Genomic DNA, 23,342 nt, shown 5'->3' on the forward strand with positions numbered 1-23,342 from the left:
TTCAAAGATTTTATTTTATTCCTTAGCCTTTCTCATGTGTAATGCTGTCCAACTTCAAGAAATGCCATGCCCAGTAGTTCTGTATCCAAACAGACTGCACGAAAAAGAGCAGCTAGTCTCAAGGAACAATGGCAGGACATAAGTTACCTGATTGTATCACTAAGGTGGGATGTTAAAGACCTTTTTCCATAATGGAACTACTTTGAGCTATTGATATTACTGCTATAACAACATCTAATTCAGTCATCTTTAATCAAGTCTTAGAGTCTCAAGATACTGAATTAGATGATATATCTATCCAATAAAAGAGAATTGGATGCATCTCATTGCTTTAGCTGAATTGTGGATTTAATTTTATTTTTTCTTTGAGGTAGTATCTTATTCTTGCCTATGCTTTGCAACTAGATACAAAATGTCTTGTCCTAGCCTGAAAAAATGCCTTTGTTTAACACAATACCCAGGAATTTAGTGCATAAATAAAGTTCAAATGGTCATTTTACAGAAAGGGTACTTTAAATGATTGGTGAAAGTCTACTTATACCCCACCATCACCAGTAGAAAAGACTCCTGAATTGGTAACGCTCTTGCCCAATTTCCTTATGAACAATGTCACACAAACAAATATCTACATTGACTGTATGTAAATATGCATGGTTCATACACATATATATTGATAGTAACCAGTGAGATATCTTGAATCATCAAGGAATGCTTATTTTTACCCACACAGTTGCCAGTTTTGAAACTGCAATCATCCTAAAATATTATTCTATGCTTACCTATCTTTGGGAATTATGTTTAATGATGAAAAATGATAATATTTTATGCTATTTTTACATATAGTATCATTAAAGACAAATAATTCTGCTATATTGCAGTAATCTTGGAGTTTTGCTCAACACTATATGATCTCAATAGACTATCCAGTTTTAGTTTTTGTGTGTTTTCCACAGTCTTTTTTGATCTCCTTCCTCTCTAGTTCTCAGTTTATTAGCTGGCAGTTTTTGATGCTACTTGGAGTTCCCTCCCAGTTATTCTCTTTTTAAAATATAAAAATTATAATATTGCATTGGGTTTACAAAGTATATAAAATAAAATATAAATACAAATAAATATAAATACAACAGGGAAATGTATATAACCACACACAAAAAAATGAGGGTAAATAAAAATATATTGTAGCAAAGTGCCCATGTTTTGGAAGAATGACAAGATTAACTGGAAGTAGACTGGGACAAAATAAAGACATGTATTGTAATCCCTAAACAAACACCTAAAATGTATGTAAAGTAATGAAGTTATATGCTCATGAAGAATCTAAAATGGGGGATTCCCTGGTGGCACAAGGGGTTAAGACTAAGCACTATGAGGTTATCCACAGCCACTGCAGCATGAGTTCAGACCCCAGCCAGGGAGGTGAACCACATGGTGCAGCAGACCTCTCCTGTCTTGCCAGCTGCTCCCCTCAGCAGTATATTTCAGTAGATCGGCCTGTTCTGCTCCCAACTCTGTCTCTGGTGAATCCTCTCACCTCCCGTGCCTCTGGCCTGTACCCCAGTTTTTGTATGCACAAATAAATAAATCCTTTTAAAAAAAGAATCTAAAATTTAATACTAAAAATATTTGATTAAATCCCCCTACTCCATAAAAAGACATGAAGGGAGGAATAGAACAGTGTGGTACATGGGACAAATAAAAACAATTCATAGGAAATGGAAGGGATAGATCTAAGTGTGTCAATAAGTACATTAAATATAAAGATATTGCATATGTATAAACACATAGATATAGACATATGCCATAAAATGTTTCAATAAATATAAAAACTTGAAATATTACAAAATATATTCTCTGACCACAGTGGTATAAATTTATAAATGAATAACAATAATATACATGAAAAAGCCTCTCAATATTTGGAAATTAATCAACCATTTCTAAATATACTACTAACCAAAGAAGAAATTACAAAGGTAACAGAAAAATATTTTGAATTGAATAATGATGAAAATACAGCCCTCCCACACACAAAAATATGGGATTCAAGAGAGGAAATCTTATAATTTAAATGCTTATGCTAAAATAGTTTAATGTCTATGATCTAAATTTCTACCTTAAGTTAGAAAAAGACAAATTAAATATAAACTAAGTCAAATAAACGAAGAAAATAATAAAAATAAGAGCAGAAATAAATTGAAGGTAGACAAACACTAGAGAGAAAATCAACAAAGCCCCAAGTTGATTTTCTGAAAAGATAATTAAAATTTATAAATTCCTAGCAAGAATATCAGAAAAGAAAAACAACAAATTACCAATACCAGGAAGAAAAGGGGGGGGGAATAATAAATTCCTGCAGGTATGATAAGAAAAATAAGGCAATAATAATACTATGAACAACTTTATACCAAATCAAAAACTTAGATGAAATAGACTCCCTTTGAAAACACAGTTTTGATCAAAACTGAAAAAAGAAATCAATGAAATGGAAAATCTGAATAGCCCTATGTCTAGCAAATAAATTCATCTCCAAAATCTTTCCCAGATGGTTTCACTGTGAATTTCATTAAACATTTTAGAAGAAATAATACCAATGTCAAGCAAACAATTTTGGAAAAAGAGTTGGAGGGAACACATTCCAACTTATTTCATAAGAACAGCATAATCATAATATTAAAACCAGACAAAGGTATTAGAGAAAATGAAACTAGATACCAACATTTCTCATGAACATAGATGCAAAAGTCCTTGTAAAATATTACCAAATCAAATCCAGCTATATTATATATATAATAAACTTGATAAATACAAACTACTTGCAATTTATATATATATATATATATATATATATATATATATATATATATATATATATGAATGAGGACTTTTAAGAGTTTTAAAGAAACTTAAATGCATTAACGGGGGAACCCTGATTTTTTAAAATGAACTAAAAGCTGTAAAAGACATTCACAAAAGAAGACCGATGACTACTCATTGGGGTACTATAAATTAAAATCATAATGAATATTACTCCTCACCCACTAGAATAAAAAAGACTGAAAAGATGAGAAAAATAGAAAATATCACATGAGGAAAGGTTATAGTGATAAGGACTCTAACACATTGCTGGTGGGATATAAAATGATATAATCACTTGGCAAAACATATGACAGTTTCTTTTAAAATTAAATATGCATCTGCTCTTTCACCCACCAATTCTACTTCCACATATTTAGCCAAGATAAATGAAAATAGATGTTCATAGAAAGGTTTGTACGAAAATGCTCATAGCAGCTTTATTCATAATTGCTCAAAAATAGAAACAACCCAAATATCCATTAAGAGAATGGATACTCAGTAATAAAGGAGAGTAAACTGCTGAAACATGGAAAAATCTCCCAGATACAGAAAATTATATAGGGTATGTTTCCATTTATATGTTCTGCAATAGGCAAAAATAATCTGTGGTGAAAAACTCAGAACATTGGGTGCCTCTGATAGGGAGGGAGGGATTGACTTGGAAGGAAGACAAGAACTTTGTAAGGTGATTGAAATATTGTAAATCTTGACAGGGGTGTAGATGATGCAAGTGGTTCTGCTTGCTAAAATTCATCCAATTGTATGCTTAAGATTCAAGCATCTCCAGGCATGTAAATTTTATATCAATGAAAATAAAAAGAACTATAAACAAATGTTGAATTCTTATTGGGCTAATTTACAGAAAAGCAATCTGTTAGCAATTCTAAAACTAGCTTCTGTATATTTTAGACTTGAACAAATTGGTAAATCTACTGAGGATAATGGAAGCCATGTTTCTCTTAGTAAAGAGAGTTATAGAAAAGGGGAAGACTAAAATGTTCTCTGTTTTGTTAGAATGTAATTGGAGGTATCCATACAAAGTCATACTTTTTAACAGATAGATAGTTCATGTCTTCTCATTTTATTCACTGAAAGGTCTAGAAACATCTTTCTGGAATAAGCACATCTAGACCTCAGATCATGACTTTTAAATACCACTTTTCACTAAAAGAAAACAAAATCCCATGAAGTAATGGCTAATTTTAAGTCTGGAGCAGGGAAACAATAATAATGGCTTGGAACTGCTTGTTTTGTTACACCATAAAGAATGAAAGCACTAAACTAAACTACAGAGGTGCTGAAGGCCAGGGGGTCAATTTGCATATCAAAAAGCAATTATAAAAGACTGTATCCCACTGAGTAAATAAAAACTCAAAAGCCCATATAGATTTAAATAATGAAATAAATAAAGGAGAAGGGAAGCCTCTTTATATATAGGGAAATGACAACTAATATACAAAATAAATGCTAGAGTTAAAAAATTATCAGTAGATGCTAGAACTAGTGGGTAAAGGTTTGACAACGTAAAGGAAATATACATAGCCTCAAATACCTCCCCCAAATGCTAATTACTTACAAAGAGAAAAAAATTAATTCCTGAGAAACCTGGGGGACACTACTTTAACCAACTTATCAAACCTAATCATCAATACTAGGACAAATTGACATCCTATGCCTCCTATTAAGATGCACTGAAAAAGATAAAACCTGTTACATGGTATTCCTACCGTAAATGCATAAACTGAAATAAACTCAGCGGCATTCTATAAAATTATTGTTCTATCTGGCAGCAGCCGATAGGTAAGCCAAAAGGAGCACTTACAAGTCACCCAGGATCTAAGGAAGAAGAACATTCTTATGTGATGCATTTGATTCTCAGGGTACACTCCAGGTGTCAGCCCTCCACAGAAAACCCACCCTACCCAGCCAGATAAAGCACACAGACTGGGAGAAGGCCAACCCAGGTTATATAATATATTGGATTTGTGTGCACCATGTTAGCCAAGGAAGTTCTACTTCCAAAGCATTCAACCTGTGGCAAGCCCAGTCCATCAGGGTGTTAATCAGCTGACGTTTGCTAGAAGCTTTCAGACTATGGCTGAGGAGCAAGCTGAATGCACTGTGGGATTGTGAGAGCCCTGAATTCTAACTGTACAAATTTGCCACATACAAATTCTTTGAGGATATCCTCATCGATCCATTCCATAAGGCTATCTTGCAGCCTGCAGCTGGCAGCCCTTACTCTCCCTGAGCTTGCAGGCTGGTTTAGTGCAGGCTGGTTTAGTGCAGGCTGGTTTAGTTTACTCTCCCTGCAAGCTCAGGGAGAGTAAGGGCTGCCAGCTGCAGGCTGCAAGAGCTGTGGTCTTGGACAGGGTATTAAGTCCCACCACCCTGCTGGTTCTGGCCATGCTTGAATGTTATCGCTAATAAGTGATATTTATAAAATACTCAACTACCTAATAAAAAAGTTAGGGCAGTTAAGAAACAAATTGGTCTATACTTTTCAAATTCAAGGAATACAAAGTCTCAAAAACTGTTCCAGATTAAAGATCACTAAAGAGCCATGACAACTAAATGTAATGTGTGAGTCTGATTTTGATCCTATAATGGGAAAAAGACATGATTAAGGCAATTGCACCAATTTGATATGGACTCAGAATAGACAACAGTAATGTACCAATGTCAAATCTCCTGGTTTTGATAATTGTACTGTGGTGTATGTAAGAGAATACCATTGTTCTTAACAAAAACACACTATAATATATGTGGTTAAGAGAGAACGGTATCTTCAACTTATTCTGAAATTCTTTAGAAAAACATACTATATCATATAATGTATGTTATAATTACGAAACACAAGGATATGTTATAAATTAGATCTACATCTAGAGCTAGATATTAGGAATGAAGAATAGGAAAAAATGTGAAAAATAAAAATAAAGTGCACCTGTATAAAAAAAAATAATTAATTATATCATGTCTGAAACTTTTCAACTACACACCAAGAAGTTACAATTGAAGGATTAAGAATTGAACCTGTGTAAGGATAAAAATAAGGAATATCTACCAATTGGTCAAAGAAAAAAAGGATACTCCAAAAATTTTTAATAAGAATCATTGACTTAAAAATTCACTTCTCAGAAAATATCAAAATCAACAAACAACTATGAACAAGAGACACTCTATGGGGGGTGGGGGGCGGGGAAAGGAGGGATTGGGGTAAAAATAAGGGGGTTGTAATTGTATGGGGAATATAAAAATAAGATTTAAATTAAAAATAAAATAAAATAAAACAAAAATTCACTTCTCTATCAGTCTTGGTAAATGCAAGAATGGGATAATGAAAAAAAAATAAGGAATGAGAACAATTACCCCAAACAGATGGCACTTGTAAGTCTCCCATTTTATTTTGCATCCTGGGCCTTTGTAAATAATTTCTAAATGTTATCAATCAAATTCTTTATCCCCCAGGGTGAAATGTTAGTCAAAATACAGGATCAATCTTAACATTCAGCAATAGTAGCTTACGGCTTGTGTTTTCTCTTTATAATGGATTGAGAGGAATTGCCACTTAGAAGGGAATGCAAAGCCTTTGAAAGTGCTGTAGATATACCAAGTGGAAATTTTGGCTTTTTTCTTCAATCCAGAAGAGAGAAGAGAGGAAGGAAGGAAAGGAGAGGGAATAAAGGAAGGGAGAGGGAGAGAGGGGGAGTAAGAGAGAGGGAGTGGGAGAGAGAAGGGATGAGAACAGGGTGGGAGAGCACAGTGGACTAAGGTGGAGGACTACAGGTGCTTTGGTGGTGGGAGTGCTAGAGTGACGAGGTGGAGGTGGAAAAATCCTATACTTCCAAAACACTCAATAAGGATGTAAACCAATGGCACATCAAATAAAAATAATAAAATGAAAATAAGTAAAGGAAAAGATATTTCAAAGATGAAAGTTCTCACTGGTAATGTTAAAGGCATAAAGCATATTAAAACAATAGATCTACCATGTTCAGGAGAATAGTCGGATGGCACCCGGTTTTCATACAGAACAGGGACCTTATCTATATTTTATCTTCCTGCAAAGAAACACAAAGAGCCAATTTGATATCCCATATCATCCTGCAACTGCTGCCTGATTTTTCCTTCATAGCAAAATTTCTCAGAGTTGTATAAACTCATTGTTTCATCTTCCTTACTTTCCAATCTTTCTTCGATCCATTCCTTTCAGGCCTTTGTCCCTACGATCACATCACAAAAAACTTGTAAAGCTGTGCAATGACCTACCTGTTGCCTTATCTCATGATTTATTCCTAGCCCTCAACTTAGTCAAGCTCTCAGCAGCATTGTCAGAATTGATCACTCCCTTCAACTTAAAACAGAATCTTCTCTTGGCTTCGATAATGCCCATACGCACTGATCACTCTTTCTCCTTCTCTTTTGCGGACCTTTCCTGGACCCAATCTGCAAGTGTTGATGTTCTTTTGGACTCAAGCTTGTGCTTTCTTTTTATCTTCCCTAGATAAGATGATTTCCAGGGAACCATTTATTTAGTGAGGGTCCTTGAAATTACAATGCCAGTACCTTTCTCTCCAAATTCCAGACTCACACATTCAATTATACCTTCTACTTTCCCATTTGAATATCTCAAAGATATTTTAAGTTTATGATATCACAAACTGAACTCTTGATTCAACCTTTAGCCTCAACCCTCAAATTTATTCTTCCCCCAATTTTTCCCATTTTATTAAATGGTATCATCATCCCACAAAGTTGACTAATGAGACACCTAACAGCCATTCCCTCTTTTCCTTCCTCCTTCAACCTACATATCCACTCCATTAACTAATTTTGTCCATTCTTCTTCCAATTTATATTGATTCATTTCTCCTCATGTCTACTGCTACCATCCTGGGCTAGTCAATCACCATCACTTTGAAGGCCTATTATACTAGCTTTCTAATCAGTAGCCCTACCTCCATTCTTACTATGCATCCTCTAGTGGTGGCCAGTGTGACCATTTGAAAATATAAGACTTATCATGCCATTATTCTGCTTAAAATCTTGTAATGACATCCTAGTATGCTGAGAATAACATTCAACTCATTTCCCTATTGAAAAGGCTCTATATGATCAAGGCCCTGACTACTCCTATGCTTTAGTCCAATTCAAATTGCTATAATAAAATATGTACACTGTGTGGCCTATAAATGGCAGAATTTTATCATAGTTTTGGAAGCTAGGAATTCCAAGATCTTTGTGCAGGCAGATTTGGTATCTAATGAGTGCTCACTAGGTATACCTAGACAGACACTGTCTTTATACTATATCATCACATGACAAAAGTGTTATGGAGTTCTCTGGGGTCTCATCTTCTAAGAACCCTAATCCCTTTCATGCGGTCTCCTCCCTCATGACCTAATCACATCCCAAAGGCCCCATCTCCAATAAACATAACATTGAGGATCAAGTTTCAATATATGAATTTTGAGGAGACATTAACATTCAGTCCATAGCACTCTCTGACCTCAGTGCCTACTATTCAACATCTTGTGCTCTATAACCCAGTTACACTGACTTTTTTTTTAAAGATTTATTTATTTATGCATACAAGAGCTGGGGTACAGGCCAGAGATGCTGGGGGTGAGAGGATTCACCAGAGACAGAGTGGGGAACAGGACAGGCAGACTGACTGAAATACACTGCTGAGGGGAGCAGTAGGCGAGTCAGAAGAGGTCTGCTGCACCATGTGGGTTGCTCCCTGGCTGGGCCAGGGATCGAACTCATGCTGCAGAGGATGCAGATTGCTTCATAGTGCGGTGCTTAACCCCTTGTGCCACCAGAAGGCCCCTGCACTGACTTTTAATTCACTTTTCCAGGGCCTTCCTGGGGGCACAGGGGTTAGTATGCAACCTATGAAGCAATCCGCAGCCACTGCAGTACAAGTTCGATTCCCGGCCAGCCAGAGAGAAACCCACATGGCGGGACAGACCGTTCCTGTCTCGCCTGCTGCTCCCCTTAGCAGTGTACTTCGCCCGTCTGCCTGTTCTGTTCCCTGCTCTGTCTCAGGTGAATCCTCTCACCCCCAGCATCTCTGGCTTGTACCCCAATTCTTGTATAAAAATAAATAAATCTTTAATAATAATAATAATTTGCTTTTCCAAAGTGCAAAACACAATCTAATCTCATGGCTTCTCTTTCCTTCCAGGACTCCCCTTTTCATACAGATCTCTACTCAAATATCACCTCCTCAGAGAGATTTTTCCTGTCACTCTCCCTCTCTTTGCCCTGATATATTTTTGTTTTAGACTTATCACTACCTTACTATGTTACATTTCTTTTTTTTTTTTAATTGTTTTACCTCCACTACCATATCGTCAGGTCTATGAAAATGCTTAAATGTTTTGTTCAGTGCAATATACTGAGTGAGCATCCAATAAATATTTGCTGAGTGAATAAAATTCACATAGTAAATAATCTAGGATTAAATGTTTTTTAGAATTATAAAAGACCTAAAGTTCATTAGACATGCGCCATATTTTTTATAGGAGCAGTAACAAATGCCAAAATATCCAGAAAAATCAAATGGCGTATTTTCAAGTGAAAGAATTTTCTGATGCCAATGCCAAAACCAGTGTTGAGGCTTTCTGATTCTTAGCCCTATGTTCTTTTTTTCTGGTCTATTCTGAGTCATGCCATCAATAACACTGTGGGAAATATTGGGAAAATACTTTGCTCAACTACGTAATTTAGACATTCTGTCAAAAAAATAAAGATACTGAACTGTGGCATGAATTCAGAATTTTTATTTTTTCCAGCTATTGATTGACTACGAAGTACAAGGAACATTTTCCATTGCAAAGGTAAATAAGAGGTGATACTTACTTTGAAGAGATTTTAATCTAGAAAAATAAATAAACCCACATTAACACAAGGCAAGACAGAATTTGATGAGTCTCAAGTGGGTAGCAAAATAGTATTATGTGAGTAGATGTGGACAGAGGAGATTATTAGAAGATTGAAAAAGGTTTGGTAGAAAAGATACCAAGGATGAAAAGCACATAAATGGAGAACGACATAAATGTATGGGGAATGAAAATACTTGTGTTTGGGAATGAAGTTTAGTACAGTGAAACTGATCCATGGGATCTCCACAGTGCTATGGTAAGCAATAATATTGGAAAGATAGTTGGGGAACAGTGAAATAAGGCTTAGCGTATCTGATTAGAATGAAAAGTTTCGGGCTCACTTCCTAGGTGCTCAACCATAATTTACTGAACAAATATTAAATAAATGAGTGGAGGAGCATACTTTCAGAAATGTGGAATGGTATGATGTGAGCAGTGTTTCATTTACTTTTTTAAAGATTTATTTATTTATGCACACAAGAGCTGAGGTATAGGCCAGAGATACAGGGGATGAGAGGATCCACCAGAGACAGAATCGGGAGCAGAACAGGCAGACTGACTGAAATACACTGCTGAGGGGAGCAGCGGGTGAGACAGGAGAGGTCTGCTTCGCCAAGTGGGTTGCTCCCTGCCTGGCTGGGGATCAAACTCGTGCTGCAGAGGCTGCAAACTGCTTCATAGTGCAGTGCTTAACCCCTTGCACCACCAGGGAGGCCCTGTGAGCAGTGTTTTAGAAAGACTAATCTAGGAAGAGACTAAAGTCATTAGGTCAATTTGGGTGGTTAGAAATAGACCAATCAAACTTCTTCACCACTAACACAGCAAATTGGGGGGTGGGAGGGTATCACGACAGGGGCTAGGCTGGGTCCCAGGCTCCTCATCAAGCTGGGCCACCTGTTCAAGGTCATGAAGATCAAGTTGCTGGAAGACATCTCTCTCTTTCCCTTCCCACTCAAGGAATCTGAGATCATTGACTTTTTCCTTGGGGCCGACCCTCAGACCTGAAGTTCTAAAGACAATGGCTGTGCAAAAGCAAACTCATGCTGGCCAGTGGATCAGGCTTGATTATTTTTCACCATCGGGAATTACAACAACTCCAAGGAGGTAGCTGCCATCTGAGGGGCAATCATCCTGAAAAAGGTCACTATCGTGCCCACATGAGAAAGGCTACTAGGAGAGCAAAATCAGCAAGCTCCACATTACCCTTAACAAGGTGACTGGCCACGGTGGCTCAATGTTGGTGCACCTCAAGGGGACTGCCCCCAAGGGCACTGGCCTCATCTGGTCCCTGGTTCCCAAGAAGTTGCTGCTGATGGCTGGTATTGGAGACTGCTACACCTCGGCCAGGGGCAGCACTGCCACCTTGGGCAACTTTGCCAAAGCCACTTTCGCTGCCATCTCTAAGACGTAAAGCTATCTTACTCCTGTACTCTGAAAAGAGACTGTGGTCACCAAGTCTCTTATCAGAAATTCACTGACCACCTAGTGAAGACCCACACAGGTGTTTCTGTACAGAGAATCCAGGCTATGGCCTTGGACACCACGTAATTTTTATACCAAAAAAAAAAAAATAAAGTGGATGACACCTGACAAAAGGAGAAAAAAGAAATTGACCAGGTAAGAGGTTCTGACAGGAGAGTGGGGTTAGAGATTTTCTATTTGTTTAAATCAATCATGAAGACTTTGACAATTTACATGACAGGAAAAAATATTATCTAATTCAGCAGTATGCTTGAGATCAGAGACTTTTTTCCCCCAAAAGCCACAATACTAAATTGATTTTATGCCATGACTCAATGCACACATCTGAGTACACAACACACAATTGAAATAAAATTTTACAGGGCCTCCCCTGGTGGCACAGCGGTTCAGCACTGGGCCGCCAAGCTGCCCCCAGCCTCTGCAGCACCAGTTCGATCCCCGGCCGCTGGCAAGGGTCACACATTGCACGCAGACCTCTCCTGCCGTGCCCACTGCTCCCCTCAGCAGTATATTTCGTCTCTCTGCCTGTTCTTTTTTTTTATAATAAATTTTATTTTTATATTCCCCATACAATTGCAACCCCCCCATTCTTAGCCCAATTCCTTCCCTCCTGCCCCCCACCCCCCAAAAAGTGTCTCTGGTTCATAGTTTTCTGTTGATTTTGATTTTCACTTTCTTATAGTTATTCATTTTCCTGGTCCCTTATTTAAGTTTTCTAGATTCCTGCTATGAGTGAGACCATCTGGTATTTTTCTTTTTCATTTTGGCTTATTTCACTGAGCATGATCCCTTCCAGTGCCATCCATGTTGCTGCAAATTGCATGTGTTTATCTTTTTTGAATGCTGAGTAATATTCCATGGTATATATGTACCACATCTTCTTGATCCAGTCATCTATTTTTGGGCATTTGGGCTGTTTCCAAAGCTTAGCTATTGTAAACAGTGCTGCTATAAACATAGGGGTGCAGGTGCTCTTTGGAATTGATGTTTCTGTGTCCTTTGGGTAAATACCTAGGAGTGGAATTGCTGGATCATATGGAAGCTCTATGTTTAGTAGGTCCAGAAATCTCCACACAGCTCTCCATAGTGGTTGGACCAGTTTGCACTCCCACCAACAGTGCAGGAGAGTTCCTTTTTCTCCACACCCTCGCCAACATTTGTTGTTGCTACTTTTTTTAATATGTGCCATTCTCACTGGTGTAAGATGGTATCTCATGGTACTTTTGATTTGCATTTCCCTGATTACAAGTGATGTTGAACATTTTTTCATATGCCTGTTGACCATTTGCATTTCCTCTTCAGAGAAGTTTCTTTTTAGCTCTTCTGCCCATTTTTTGACTGGGTTATTTTCTTTGTTGTTGTTGAGTCTCATCAGCTCTTTGCAGATTTTTGTGATCAGTCCTTTATCATTAGTGTTGGGTGCAAAAATGTTCTCCCAGTCAGTGGGGTTTCTCTTTGTTTTTGTTATTGTCTCTTTTGCTGTGCAAAAGCTCTTTAATTTGATGTAGTCCCAGCTGTTTATCTTTGCCTTCACTATCACTGCTTTGGGTGATGTATCTGTAAAGATGTCTTTGATGTGCAAATCACGTAGTGTTTCACCTATATTTCCTTCCATATATTTTATGGTTTCAGGTCTTATGTCTAGTTCTTTAATCCATTTTGAGTTGATTTTTGTGTATGGTGTGAGGTAGTGGTCAAGCTTCATTCTTTTGCATGTAGCAACCCAGTTTTCCCAGCACCATTTATTGAACAAACTTTCTTTGCTCCAATGCATAGTCTTTGCTCCTTTGTCAAAGATTAGTTGACCATAAATCTGTGGGTTTATTTCTGGATTTTCTATTCGATTCCATTGGTCTGTATGTCTGTTCTTGTTCCAATACCATGCAGTTTTGATGATTATGGCTTTGTAGTATAGTTTGAAGTCTTGGAGTGTGATGCCTCCATTCCCTTCTTTCTTTTTCAGGAGAGCTTTGGCAATTCGGGGTTTTTTGTGATTCCATATGAATTTCATCAATAATTGTTCTATTTCTTTGAAGAATGACATTGAAACTTTGATTGGAATAGCATTGAATCTGTATATTGCTTTCGGTAGGATGGCCATTTTAATAATGTTTATTCTTCCAATCCATGAGCAGGGGATGTCTCTCCATTTCTTTGTGTCTTCTTCTATTTCTTTTAACAGTGTTTTATAGTTTTCTTTGTATAGGTCCTTTACCTCTTTTGTTAGATTTATTCCCAAATATTTGATTTTTTTGTTTCAATAATAAAAGGGATGTTTTTTTTTTGATTTCTTCTTCTTCAGATTTATTGTTTGTGTATAGGAAGGCTACTGACTTTTGTGTGTTGATTTTGTATCCTGCCACTTTACTGAATTGATTGATGAGTTGAATTAGTTTTTCTGTGGAGTTTTTAGGGTTCTCTATGTATATTATCATATCATCTGCAAATAGTGATAGTTTGACTTCTTCTTTTCCTATTTGGATTCCTTGGATGTCTTTCTCTTGTCTTATTGCTCTGGCTAGGACTTCCAGTATTATATTGAAAAGCAGTGGTGAGAGTGGGCATCCTTGTCTTGTTCCAGATCTTAATGAAATTGCTTTCAGCTTTTCACCATTGAGAATGATACCAGCTGTTGGCTTCTCATAGATGGCCTTTATGATGTTGAGGTATGTTCCTTGTATCCCAAGAATTTCAAGGGCTTTTATCATGAATGGGTGTTGTACATTGTCGAAAGCTTTCTCAGCATCTATTGATATTATCATATGTTTTTTATATTTCTTTTTGTTGATGTGTTGGATAACGTTGATTGATTTTCGGATGTTAAACCATCCTTGTGTCCCTGGAATGAATCCTAATTGGTCGTGGTGAATTATCTTATGGATACATTGTTGGATTCTGATAGCTAAAATTTTGTTGAGGATTTTTGCATCAGTGTTCATTAGGGAGATTGGCCTGTAGTTTTCCTTTTTTGTGTTGTCCTTATTCGGTTTTAGTATTAGTGTAATGTTGGCTTCATAAAACGTGTTTGGTATTGTCTCTTCCTTCTCAATTTTTTGGAAGAGTTTGTGAAGGATAGGCACCAATTCATCTCTGAATGTTTGGTAGAATTCGTTTGTAAATCCATCAGGTCCTGGGCTTTTGTTTTTGGGGAGGTTTTTGATTACCATTTCAATTTCGCTGCTTGTAATTGGTCTGTTTAGGTGTTCTATTTCTTCTTTATCTAGCTTTGGTGATTGTAGAGTTGTAGGAATTTGTCCATCTCCTCTAGATTGTTGAACTTGTTTCCATACAACTCTTCATAGTAGTTACTGATTATTCTTTTTATTTCTGCTGTGTCCGTTGTGATTTCTCCTCTTTCATTTCTGATCCTGTTTATTTCTGCTTTCTCCCTTTTTTCCTTTGTGAACCTGGCTAGGGGTTTGTCTATTTTATTGATTTTTTTCGAAGAAGCAGCTCTTGGTTTCATTAATCTTTTGGATTATTTTTTTAGTTTCAATTTCATTTATTTCTGCTTTGGTTTTTATTATTTCTTTTCTTCTACTGGTTTTGGGTTTTTTTTTGTTTGTTCTTTTTCTAGATCTTTGAGCTTCGAGATTAGGTTGTTTCTTTGAGTTCTTTCTTGTTTCTTGATGTGAGCTTCTATTGCTATATATTTTCCTCTTATTACTGCTTTTGCTGTGTCCCATACATTTAGGATATTGGTGTCCTCCTTGTCATTCAATTCAAAGAATTTTTTAATTTCCTCTTTGATCTCCTCATTAGTCCAGTGGTCTTCCAGTAGTGTGGTTTTTAGTCTCCATGAGGTAGGAAAGTTCCTTGCCTTCTTTTTATGGTTTATTTCTAGCTTGATGCCTTCATGGTCAGAAAAGATGGTTGGTATGATTTCAATCTTGGTGTATCTGTTGATGTTTGTCTTGTGCCCCAGTATGTGATTGATCCTGGAGAATGATCCGTGTGCGCTTGAGAAAAATGTGTACTCCGTTTTTTGGGGGTTTAGTGTTCTATAGATGTCTGTTAAGCCCAATTGCTCTAGGTCCTTATTTAGAGCTTTAGTTTCTTTACTTATTTTTTGTCTTGTTGATCTATCCATTGTTGATAGTGGTGTGTTGAAGTCTCCCACTACATATGTGTTTTCTCTGATGTCTGTTTTCAGAGATGACAACAGTTGTCTGATATATTTTGGTGCTCCTTCGTTTGGTGAGTATATGTTAATTAGTGTTATTTATTCTTGAAGTATTGTCCCTTTGATCATAATGTAGTGACCGTTGGGATCCCTTTTTATTTTTTTGAGTTTGAAATCTGTTTTATCTGATATAAGTATAGCTGTTCCTGCTTTCTTTTTTGGTCCATTTGCTTGTAGGATTGTTTTCCGTCCTTTAACTTTGAGTCTATTTTTATCTTTTGTAGCTAAATGTGTTTCCTGGAGACAGCAAAAGGTTGGGTTTTGTTTCTTAATCCAGGCTGCAACTCTGTGTCTTTTTACTGAAGAGTTTAGTCCATTTACATTTAGGGTTAATATTGATATGTTAGCATCTGTATTTGCCATTGTGTTTGTCTTTCCTTTGATTTTATTTATTCTTTTAATATCTTTTTTTTTCCTTGCCTTCTTTCATTGTTATTCATCCCTCTGAGGTTCTGGCTTTAGGATTCCTTGTAGTATTTTTTGGAGTGGGGGTTTATTGGTAATGAAGTTCCATCTCTGCCTGTTCTGTTCCCTGCTCTGGCTCTGGTGAACTCTCTCACCCTCCCGAGCTTCTGACTGTACCCAATGCTTATATAAATAAATAAATCTTTAAAAAATAAAAATAAAAAAAAATTTACAAACACACTTTATCTTATCTGCAATGCCATTATGTTCTATTTTCTATTTCTGGTAAAAATATCAATTATAATCTTTTACATGTATTTCATTTGAAATATATTTATTATATCTGAAAATAAACTTAGTAACTATTAAATCAAGACCTTTTTCTTAGCTTATGACAACATAATTTATTTTATCTTTTAATGGAGGTAACATTGGTTTACAATGCTGTATAGGAGTTAGGATTATAGGTCCACACCTCTTGAGATGTAAGTTACCATACCATACCCTTTACCACAGTCCAGTGCGCCCCTCCCTTTTGGTGACCTCAATTCTGCAGTCAGATTTTTAGGGTTTATTTGGTTTAGTTTTGTCTGTTCTTTTGCTATTTCTTTATATTCCATATAGGAGTTGATATTTTGAACAAATATAACAAACACAGGGCTTCCACAATGCCTGTACTCACTGTTACATTCTCAAGGCTGGTTCTCTCATTTCATTTGGATAAGAATTCCTCTGACTGCACTATTTAATTCCTCTCCCCACTTCCCAAAACTCTCTATATCTTTGCCCAGTTAAATTTACTATTATAATGCTTTCCACTATCTGACATATATTTACATAATATATAATAAACACTGTATCTAAAAATAGATGTATAATGGGTGCATAATATATATATTTTTTCATTTACCCATTCTCCTACCTGTTCCATGATGGCAAGTGTTTAGTCTTTTTGGTCTTCATTGTATTTATGGTAGCAGGATATAAGCTGGCACACAGTAAATTTCAATAAGTATTTGTTAGATGACAAAATGAATGCAGAATCCCCTAAATATAGCTCAAAGAAGTTAATTTACCCAGGTTATAGAACAATCAGTACTGTTTAGTATATGTCATTTCCCATTTAGAAGAAATGGCTTAAAATTGGGCCTTCCGTATATAATAATTTACTTCACAATGTAGCATCTGAAAGTCCATCAATTTTTACCGCATAATAATGAGGTACACAATAGTAATAATAATTAACAGAAAAATAATAAAGATATTTGAGTGACTTCTCTAACCCAGGCAATCATTCTTAACAAAAGACTTATGTTTGAGAATTGTGGCATATACTCTTGATGACTTTGTGGTCATTCCATAAATGCCACAAATCCATCTTGGTAGTTTCAAAAGTATGGTAATTCAGGTGGATATAGGCCTTCACCCTAAAGTTTTACTCTTGCCTTAGCCCAACTTTCTGCCAAGTAGTTAATGAGAGCAAACAAATATTTAAAGGAAGTAGGAGAGCCTTGTCACAGAAAAATTATCTCTAATATATCTATCTGTTCTATAAGAGTCACATTTTTTTTAAACACAAAATGTGTACAAAGGTTCCAGTGAACTCCGCTCTTAAACATCCTGTTCTAAGAGGCTTTGATAAGTACAACTCAGCACAAAATATAATAATTCATTGCATTTCAAAATGGTTTTGATTTTGATCAAGCCCAAAGGAGGCTTTAAATAGGCAGGAAAGGTTTTTATGAGGGGCTAAGGGCCCAGCTGTGGATCTCATTCGATGGCCCTTCAAAGTCACGAGTCCCAGCAATTGACCCATTTTTGCCTTCGCAACAGGAAAAAATGTTGCTACTAGAAAAGTAAAGTTCAATGAACTTGGATGGTTCACTTAGAGGAAAATTCAACTCCATCCTGCGTTAGTAGAAGCGTCCAGCTAGCTATTCAGTATTCACCTCTCCCATGTAAGGATACTCTAATCAAATCTGGACAAGTGATCTGTACTCATTTTGACATACTCAGTACTGGAGCTTCCATGATATAAGACACTCTGGCATAACCATCAACTCAATCACCCAACTAAAAAAAAAAAAAAAAAAAGAGGAAGTTGTTCAATTGACTTTTTTCTTCTTCCCCTGCATATTTTGTCACCACAAAGTTCTCTAATACAGAAATTTTTCCCCACTTAAAAGTCTTCAATGGCACATGAAAAAATGTTCAACATCACTTATCATCAGGGAAATGCAAATCAAAACCACAGTGAGATACTACCTCGCTCTGGACAGAATGCTTATAAAAAAAACAAACAAACAAACAGAAACAACCAAAGCTGATGAGGTTATACTCAAAATGTAGATTAGTCCATCATCTATGGAAAAATAGTTGTAGTTCCCTCAAAATAGTAAAAGTAGATCTACCATATCACCCAGTGATTCCACTCCTCAGCATCCACTCAAGGAATGCAAAAAAAAAAAAAAAACACTAACTTGAAATGATATATGCATTCCTGTGTTCATTACAGCACTATTCACATACAATAGCCCAGTTATGGAAATAAAATACCCAAAAAAAGAAGAGTGGATTAAGAAGATATGATATATATACATGATAGAATACTACTCAGCCATAAAAAAAATAAAAGATGAACTTGCCATTTTTGACAACACTGATGGAACTGAAGAGGATTAAGCTAAGTGAAATAAGTCCGAAGGACAAAGACAAATACCAGATGATTTTACTCATATTTGGAATACTGAGAAGCAAAAGAAAGAAACTGACAAAACTAAACCGAAATAAACCCTAGAAATAACCCCAGAATTGAAGCAACTACAGGAGGAGGGGTATGGGGATTGGAACAAAAGGAGAGGGGGCCCAATAGACTATGGTGGATTATTATAGTTGCCCTGGTGGTAGGTGTGGTATGGTGATGGGCATCTGAGGAAGTATGTACCTATTTCCCTAACTCATGTCATATATACATATGTGAAAGTAAGACTTCAATGGCAATCAATCACCCACAAGAATAAAATCTGATGGGCCTCCCTCCCCCGGTGGTGCAGCGGTTGAGCGCAGGGCTGGGAAGCTGCCCGCAGCCTCTGCAGCGCCACTTCTATCCCCAGCCACCGGCGAGGGTCCCACATGGCACGCAGACCTCTCCTGCCACGCCTGCTGCTCCCCTCAGCAGTGTATTTTGTCAGTCTGCCTGTTCTCTTCCCCACTCTGGCTCTGGTGAATTCTCTCACCCTCCCGCGCTTCTGACTGTACACAGTTCTTGTATAAACAAATAAAATAAAAATCTTTAAAAGAAAAAAATAATAAAATCTGAGCTCCTCAGCCCTGTGCCCAGGACCCTGGATCATCTTCCCCTAGCATATCTATCCAGCCTTCTCCATATAATTTGATAAATTATAATCCATCCTTCAAAACAATGCTCAAATGTTTCAGCTCTGTGAAACATTTCTGGATATGTTTTGCTTTTGTTTATAGGATCTTGACTTCATCACTGAAATATCTGTCAAAAGTCACCTCTGAAAAACTTTCTCCCACCACTACCCTCACCTCCTTCAAAGATGAATTCTGAGTTCCCACAATATTTTGTACATCTTCCTACCACAACATTAAATATGTTATATAACCATTGTTAATATTAGCACCTACTTGACTAGAATTCCCTAAAGGGAGGGACCAAGGGATCTTTGGGTTTCAGTATTTAAGACAATGACTGGCACAAAACAGGCTCTTAAGTAAATGCTATGTAAAAGAGTGAAGAAATACTCTCAAGGAACCTGGAGGGGCAGTGTGGTAAGTGAAATGAACAGAGATTTGAGGATCAAGATATTACTAACTAGCAATAGTCAGTTTCTAAATACAAAGGTCAGTTCTGATTCTTCTCTTTCAATGACCAGTCAACAGCATTTGACACAGTCTTCAACTTTCATCTTCTTGTCTTTATGTGTTCCTCTTTCCCTCCTGCTTCATTGGATCTTCTGCCTCAATTTCCTTTGCAGTTTCTCTCTTATCTTCCAAGTCTCTAATGCAGGCATGCATTTATGGTTCAGAACTTGAACCTCTTCTGTTTCCTATCTACATTCCCCAAAGATCTCAAGGATTTGTTTACTATTTATATGCCTTCCACACCATATTGAACTTCTCCCTTAAACTTAATTGCCCAACTAACATCTCCACTTAGATATCCAGGAAACATTTCTAATGTACCATGTTCAAAACCAGACTCCTGATTCCTACTCTTCCCCATCGCAATAATCAGCAACTCCATCCTTTTAATTATACAGATCAAGAAATCTGGAATAATGGGTCGTTTGTCTTTCTCTCATACCCCACACTGAATATATCCAATAATCTCAAAATATAACCAAAATTCTAACACCCTAGTTCAAGCCACTATCATCTTTCCTCTGGATGGGTTTCGGTGCTCCAGTCCTTGCCCCTTCAGTTTGTATTTCATCCAAGGTCCAGAATGTCCTTTGCAAAATATGTCAGACCATTTCAAGCCTCTGGCAAAATCTTCCAATGGTTTTTTCATCTAATAGTAAAAGCCCAAATCCTTACAATGGCCCACAGAGCCCCACGTGAGGTTGGTAGAACCTCTCTACCTCTCTTCACTGTTCATGCTATTCTAGCAAACCTGGCCCCACCCAGGATCTTTGTACTTGCTATATGCCTAGAAAACTAACTGTCCCTGAGATGTCAATATGGCTAATGCGCTCAATGAGGCTTTCCCTGTTTCTCTGACCATTTGGCAAAATATAGTCAAAATCCCCTACCACCATCCCCATCTCTCTGTGTGTATCTGTGTGTGTGTGTCTGATACACATACAATCATTTGCTTATTGTATATCTTCTGATCTTCCCCCACTAGAATATATATGCCATGAAGCAAGTTGGTTGTTTCAGCAAATGGTAAATTTTCATGCCTAGAACAATACAGAGTATAGTGAGTGCTCAATATCTGTTCGTTGAATTCATGCTATAGACTGCAAACAAGTCACTTTACCACTCTATTCTTTTGATCTCCATTAAAATGAGAAGTTTACACTATGACCTCATCCACTTTCATCTTTAATGAATTTACAACTTACTTTTCTTCAAATCCTCTCATGGCTCCTTAGAACACTATCAGGAACAGTATGTATTCAGCAAATACCTGTTGATGATCTGTAATTTGGTATGAGAAAGATCTGTATTTGTTAATGACTCTTCCGTGTGAGGCAGAATTTGTGTGCAATATCTCTTTTGATCCTCACAATAATCCTATAAGGAATACACTAATATTCCCATTATTAAAATGGGGGAAATAAGGCTCAGATGTTTAACATATCCAGGTTAACATAATTGGCAAGAGAGTAAGACAAGGATTTAAACCCTGGTCTGTATAGCAAGTCCTAGGCCCATTCTGATAAACTACTCGATGTATAATTGTTAAAAATGACAGTTTTAACAACAACAAACACGAGAGACTAGCAATGTACAATGGTAATAGTTTGTGTGGGAATGTATTTCTGATTGCCTGTGAATAAAGGCCCACCCACAGATTATCTTGCCTGGAATTTCCTTTGAAAATACTACCAGCCTGAGGGTGCCTTGGTGTGGATATGGTGCAGTGGTCGGCATCAGAGGAGATGTGATCCTCTGCTTTTGAAACATAAGAAACACACAAAAACAATCATGATCTGATCATCATTTTCTCTAGTCCATGTAGTCACATGTATAGCTTTAAGGCTGGAATATAAGAATTTTTAGATTTTAAAAAGAGGGTGTGGCTTTCAAGAAGTATATGCTGACAGCAAGTCAACCAGAGGCCATTAATATGAGCTCTACCAAAACTAACCTAGTGACAAAAAGTTGATAAATGATGTGTGGGCTAAGGAATGAAGGGGACTAACTGCAACATTTTAGGGTTACATGTATCTGTCAAAAATCATTAAATGTGTCTTATTGAATATAAATTATACTTCAATAGTTGATTCAAAAATAAATGCATGTAAGAAAAATGTATTTATTTAAATAAAATTTATGTAAATAAAAAGAATAAGTGCTGCCTTAAGCAGTGTTGATGAACTAAATGGGAATATATGGAAAGAGATTAGAAAACATTTTAATTTACATAAGTAAGTAGCAATACTCATTCCCTTTAAAGCAAAATTTATCTCAAGATGTACACACCACTTTTCAGGAGCTTACTGTATCTTGTAAGAGAGAGGAACAATGAAAAGTCAGACGGAAATGGAGAAATCAGTCAGTGACCCTAGGAATTGCCTCTCAACTCAGATGCATGAGATACACAGCAAGGTCACTTATCATACTAGTCAGAGGACAGAGATGAGGACGGGACATTCATTTCAAAATGAATGTGTACTGGGCAGGGCCAATAAATGAGTATTTACCAAATCAAAAATAATCCAACTCTACAGTGACTGGACCCCGCCACATACACCTTCCTCTGCCTAGTCTCTAGACAATTCCCCTCCTCTGAGGTTCCATAACAGCCCCAGCAGACTTCGATCAAGATATGTATCCTGCTATAGCACTCATGAAACCACCTGTTGATTTTCTGTACCCCTCCCCCATGGATTGTTTCTTTAAAATAAGAATCATAATTTATCACTTAACATCTAACATGGTACCTGGCACAGATGAACACAAAAACATGTGTGACTGAATGAAATTTGTTAAACCTGCCCCTCTCACTAAAAGCATCAATCAACCCAGTTGCATAAGCAAAAACACCTAAGTATCACTTAAGAGACACTCATCTATTTATCTACCACTCCATATTAGTCTAGCATCAATTTCTGTTTGTTTTTTACCATCTAACTAGCCCCCAAGTCCACCACTTTTCTCCAAGCCACAACTTCCATCCTAGGCCAAGTTAATATCCTCTCTAGTCTGGACTTGTGCAATTACATCCAGTCTATCTCCCCTCCAATCCATTCTCCACACTGAAACCATCTGATGATGTCACCAGCACAGTCTTCCTTAAAATTAATTTAATGGCTTCCATTGCTCTTACCATAAAGAGGAATCTAGATATAAAAGGCCTGCATTGTCTGTTCCCTAGCTACCCCTTCAACCTCAGCTTGTTTTGGTCTCCTCCTCCCTCACTTCACTCCAGCCAGATGCAGTGGCCTTATTTTTAAGCTCCTGGTACTTATCATGATCTCTCCACAGAGAACACTTACATATGCTGATACTTTTGCCAGAAAAATCCTTCCTCCCTCTCCTTTCCTAGCTAATGCCCACTTACCCTCTGTATCTCTGCTTAAGTCTTACTTCCTCTAATAAAGCTTCCCTGACCTCTCTTGATTATGTCAAATTCCCGTGATACATGTTCTTTTAGCAAACGTGCCTCTTTCCCTCATAGTACTTTCACAGTCAAAACTTCACGTTTATTTGTTTATTTGAGATCTGATTTTCCCATTAGATTTTAAGTTCTTAAAAATAAAAGCAGTGTGGGATTTTGCTTACCACTGCATTGCCAGTGCTTATCACACAGAAGGATCCCAAATACT

The 23,342-nt window shown here is 36.9% G+C and overlaps 1 protein-coding gene and 1 pseudogene across 2 annotated transcripts in view; one reads left to right on the forward strand and one right to left on the reverse strand.

Annotated features, from left to right (window-relative positions):
• IL1RAPL2 (interleukin 1 receptor accessory protein like 2) overlaps positions 1 to 23,342 on the reverse strand; it is a 972,543-nt gene that overhangs the window by 400,726 nt on the left and 548,475 nt on the right. The window lies entirely within an intron of this gene.
• Positions 10,638 to 11,297, forward strand: LOC119245999 (40S ribosomal protein S2-like; annotated as a pseudogene).

The sequence above is a fragment of the Talpa occidentalis genome, unplaced genomic scaffold, assembly GCF_014898055.3.
Source record: "Talpa occidentalis isolate TD23 unplaced genomic scaffold, MPIMG_talOcc4v2.1 talOcc4.15, whole genome shotgun sequence".
Lineage (NCBI taxonomy): Eukaryota > Metazoa > Chordata > Mammalia > Eulipotyphla > Talpidae > Talpa > Talpa occidentalis.